The following is a 5,331-nucleotide window of genomic DNA, read 5'->3' as shown; positions in this document are numbered from 1 at the left end:
ATGCAATAAATTTTTAAAGAACAAAATAAAGCTATTAAAGATGTTCTAGATTCATTAAAATTATAGCTTATAGCTATTTCAGTGATTAAGAGACCTTGAGGGAAGTTTCTTTAAATAGTTTGCTAAAACCCAAAAAATTCTTGTAGCAAATGAAGCTCTGATTCTTTTTGTCAGTGGTACATTGTACAGTACCCACTAGATTTTCAAATATCTAACTATAAGAAGGAATTAATGGGTTTCAGGCAAATAAGGAAAGATCATTTTTCTTAATTAAATTTTGCGTACGTTTTCACCTCTAAATGCAAATACAGATAAAAAGATGCCCTTTTGCTCCCCTCATTAGGATCGTTATATGCCATATTCTTTCTTTTTTGCAGTGTGCAGGATCCCTGAATTAGACATTGCAGACTTTGCAGACAAACAGAAAAAAGTAGAGTTTGAAATACCTACTTAGACTTCCATAGTTGCTGTCACAGGTTCAACCAGATTTCTCCCAACTGACCYTTGTGTTACAGTCACTGGAGCCACTCATAGAACAATGTTTTACTAAGAGCATTTTTGCTCCATTTATACCCACCCACCAGMGTGGAAATTGCTCATTTAATTTCCCCACAGCTCTGGGATATCAGCTTGCACAGGGTTTGTCAGGGCACACAGTCCAGCACTCTCAGCCAACGGGAAGAGCTACAGAGAGCAAGGCACATGGAGGAACATAATTAGGAAACACAAGTTGTCCTTTGAAACAAAAAAATCGCCCTGGACATGCTGTGATCACTCTGTGATTTGTCCTCTTTGATATTTGYGTTACTCTGGAGCCCAAGGCTGCAGGGTTTGATGCCCCTTCTCTACAACAGATTCCAAGTGTGTGATCACACCACCCATCCTCCAGCTCACRCTATCCAACAGATGGTACACAGAAAACCAGGGTGTGTTTGTGTGTTGAAAAAGTAAATAAAATTATGTGACACTAAAATGCTGACACCGGTGGAAATGGTAATGAAAACCTATTAGCTTTAATGGCRATGAAAACCTATTATATTTAACGGTGCAAAAAATTATCTTATCAGAATTCATTATGTATCTGTGGAGGAAGCAAAAAAAAAACCCCACACAACTTTACTACAGTGCCAATGCAGTGACCTCTAAAGAGAAAAAAACGGGAGGTAGAATGACTCTAGATGCACAGAAATAAAGAAGAAAACCACATATAAATGTGGATATCACATTTTTTCCTGATCCTCAGTCCCACATTTTTCCCAGGTGTCGTGATTATCCACAGTAGAACGGATAACACTGTCACTGGCATCACAAACCAAGACCAGCAGCCTCTTAAAACTTTGCCTCACAGGGCACTCATTCTTCCTATTTACTCCTAAGAAAGTTTCCTCCTTCCTATTGCCAATTTWTCCAAAATGGGACAGTTAAATCTATTTTAAATCTCTTCTGCCAAATTCTAATCACTTTGATGTTCACTGTGTTGTGTTGATTTCTTTCTCAGAAGTGAAACATTTTCTAAGGTTCCCAAGTCAGAGCAGGGTTTTRATTTGGTGTGAGGCCAAGATATACCAAGAACCAGACCTTTTTATGGATCTGGTTGTGTGYCTATAATGCAGTAATTTATGAGCACTGTGTGTTTCTTGTTTGAACACCTCCAGGGTAGTTCTGAGCTCTGAACCCATCTTCACTGCTGGAGGATGAGTGCCCCAGCTACTTTGGATTTGTATTATCTGGATCACATTGTTTTCAKGCTTGCTGTAAGCTCCCACTTGGCCCACAGAGGCACCACCACATGTGCTCTTTAATCTAAATAAATCAAAGAAAACAAAGGCAATGACTTTCCTCAGCTCACCCAACACACCGCAGTCAGTCCAGAACAGAAAMAATTCTTTTGATTTTTCTTCTGAAATACCCTCTGGACACTCCCGGCATTGGCAGAACAAGGAGCTCTCAGTCCCTGACCCAGAGCAGCTGGGTAATGCCTCTCCAAAGTCCTGCACATGATCTGAGGCAGGAAGAATGAGCAATACACTCACTGCTGCCTTGTTGCACCCCAAACAGTAATACCAATCAAACTCAGAATTACTTTGGAAAGTGGCAAAAGTGCGGTCTGTCCCTCTTCCTCCCATCAGTAAAAAAAAATAAAGCAAAATCTATGTTTACTGCAAACTAGGAGACACTGCTGAATTTAAATGCATTTTCAYGTTCATCTTCCATCAATAACAACTTGGGGAGACCTTGGGCTTTCCTCACAGAGCCACTATAAACAAAGCATATACACCAACAGCATAATAAAAAAAGGAAAACCATAAAGCTTCAGCCCTGACAGAAGAAAATGCACTTTAAAATTCAGGTATTTTCCAAGGAATAACAATTCAGTTACTTGACATCCTAATAATCAGCTCWTTCCTCAACTACTTGTGGAGGTTTAACAGCAAAGTCAAGCTGYATGTCCTTCACTCTGTTATCCTCTAAAAAGACACTTTAATCACTCTTCATTCCACATTTGGCACACTGCACACATAGGCACAAGGAGATTAGTAAAATCAAATCTCTTTGTCTTTTAATATATGCAGCAGTGCAAATAAAAATAGAGAAAAGAGAGGAAAATACAAGGAATGGGAATAGCCAAGAAGAGACTCTCAGACCAGGCAGAAAAAATCCTCAAGGACTTATAAAAAACAAAACCACTTCAATGAGCTAATCTGTGGAGTCAACTGCATAAAGTGAAYCATTCAGTCGAAACCCAGCAACAGGTTGGGCAGCAATAAAGGATTTCCTCTTTTTTTACTGTCCACTGATATCTTCCCTTGCAATTTAAAAGAAAGCAAGGAAAATGGAAGGGAAGGACAGAAAGAGGATCAGCTTTCTGCAGTAACAGCAGAGGCAGGAGCAGATGCTGCTTCAGGGTTCAACCTTTGACTTTGTCCCTCCTGCAGCAGATGTGCAAGCAACACATGCAGCAGCCATAAAGTTTAATTCAAAGTAGTTTCAATTTTCCCAGGGGTTTTGATTGTATTTTATATTTGTTTTGTTCTGTTTTTTTCCTGTGACCCAGCCATGCTCAGTCTTTCCTTCTGTTTGTATCACAGTGTGGAGGAAATGTTCTGTGTGACTACACAAGCACTCCTGTGCCAGAATAATTATTCCAAACACCAGTTTCTGTTGTTTTGTTATGACATACCTTCTGTGGTGTGAGATGTGAGATTTCACACTTTCCTTTGTTTGAACCATKCTGAAAAATGAGCATCATTTCACTCCCAAATCTGCTGAATTCAAGTAATTAGATGGATCACCACGGCTGAGCTCCAGGCAGACATCAGCTCTAAGAAGCAACACATCTCCCTTTCACCACTGTGTCAAAAAACACCCAGATCCAAGGTTTAACCAAATGATAACTTAGCACTAAAATTAAAAGCCCTTATTCTTACTGGCTTGATTAATAAATCTATCTATCTATCTATCTATCTATCTCTCTCTTTCCAAAAATCTGTTCAATCAGGTTAACAACCCTTAAAAAACAGGTGCTGTAAGAAGAAATTAGTTCTTGCTCAGCCACATCCTGGAGCAACACAATTTGCAAAAGTGCTGAGYACAACAGGCCCTTTTAACTTCACTATGACTATAAAGCTCAGACCTGCTTCAGCAGAAAGGGAAATAACCTGTTGTGAGGAGCTTTTATGAGGAACCTCTCCATAAATTTGTTTGTTTAACTCCTTTCCTGTGCCATCCATCACACAGATGAGCTTTCTTGCTCGTTTGGAACATCTCAAAGTCTAAGAAGTTAAAACCTCTTTAAAAGGAGTGAGGTGCTTTCCACAGCAGTATTTCCTTTACCTCAATTCATTGCTTTCACATTTCCTACTGCAGTGCCAGCCCTGCCATTGCTCTGYAGCACCTCTGGCCAGCAGGGAATGCCATCAGTCAGAGCAGTCAGTTTTGCCCTTCCCTGCAGAAATCAAATGTGTCAACTCAGTCTCTGTAAGGCAGCAGAGTCACAGCCCTTTCCAACCGGGCAGGTTCTGCTCACAGCACCAAATCTCTGACAGGGACTTGGTTTATTGGTAATTRCAATTTCTCAGTTTTTTTGAGCTGAGGAAAATTAATGTGGGTGTTAGGCAAAGAGGAAGCCTGATATAAAATTGTACGATTCCAGCATTAGGAGAGACATTTCAGGCATTTCAGGTTTCCATAAAAGGAGATACTGAGGATTTCACACTGATACAAATCAGGTTACATTTTAGGTGCAAATTTTTTAAACTCTCACTGCAAATGCCTTCTGGGACGCAAGGTTTATTGTTTGTTTGTTTTAAACAACAGAACTCATCTTGTTAACACATACTAAACCCATCCTACAAATTATTTGGCATTTACCAATCATATCACACGTCATTTCTTAAATAACACCAATACACCCACTGACCCAGCTGAGAACAATAGACATCCATCAGGATAAAACTACTTTTATACTTTTTCATATCCTATATCTACTTTTCCCTCTTGTAAGTACTATTCAAATGAAGTGCTGGGTTTTCTGCCATTGCATTTTTAAAGGGCTTACCTTGTCACTCATTAGAACCTTTCAAGTGCAGCTCTGCCCAAGGGTTCTAACCTACATAGCATTTCTGCCATGGCTCAGGCACAGAAATCCTCACTCACCTCATCAAACACACATCAAACAGTCTGGGCCAAAGCCCCAGTTGGTGTAAAACTGCAGGGCACCTATATTTAAAAGAAATCTTTAAAGCAGATCTTTCTCCCCGAAATGTGCTTTATCTGCAGCTGAGAACACAAACACCAGCGTGTTTAGAACCCTTTTACCCTCCAAACCAGGTGCTMAAAGCACAGCAGGAGCAGGACACAGCCACCACCATGATCCCTGGGGTGAATTATTAATTTTTGGGGTTTTCTGGCAAATCATGAATCTTCACACAATCCTTTCAGCTGACCTACATGATGGTGATGTCCCATGAATTTCTGCTCCCTAATTAAATTCACCTTAGAAGCAAAGATRCAGAATTTAGCGTGGCGCAAAGAACAACCAAGCTTTGAAGTCTAATCTTGCCTAAACCAAGATATGATTTTGTCAGTGAAGATTATAACATTTATGCACTTTTCACTTGTCATAACAGATTTGCTGCTTATTTTCTACAGCCTTTCCTGGGGAAAAGCATATTCKTGCCATTCTAATGTCACAGTATAGTTTCATAGCTTAAATATAGTATAGCTTAATATTTCAAGTTTTTTTTTTCATCTTAACATGACAAAAGTAGCTGAAGTACAGGTTTTGAAAAACTTCTCATTTCTGCAATGAATTTTAGAGAGGAAGAACAG

Source organism: Malurus melanocephalus, unplaced genomic scaffold (genome assembly GCF_030028575.1).
Source record: "Malurus melanocephalus ecotype Western Australia unplaced genomic scaffold, MMel_1.1 scaffold_168, whole genome shotgun sequence".
Classification (NCBI taxonomy): Eukaryota; Metazoa; Chordata; class Aves; order Passeriformes; family Maluridae; genus Malurus; species Malurus melanocephalus.
Note: the sequence above shows the minus strand (reverse complement) of the source record.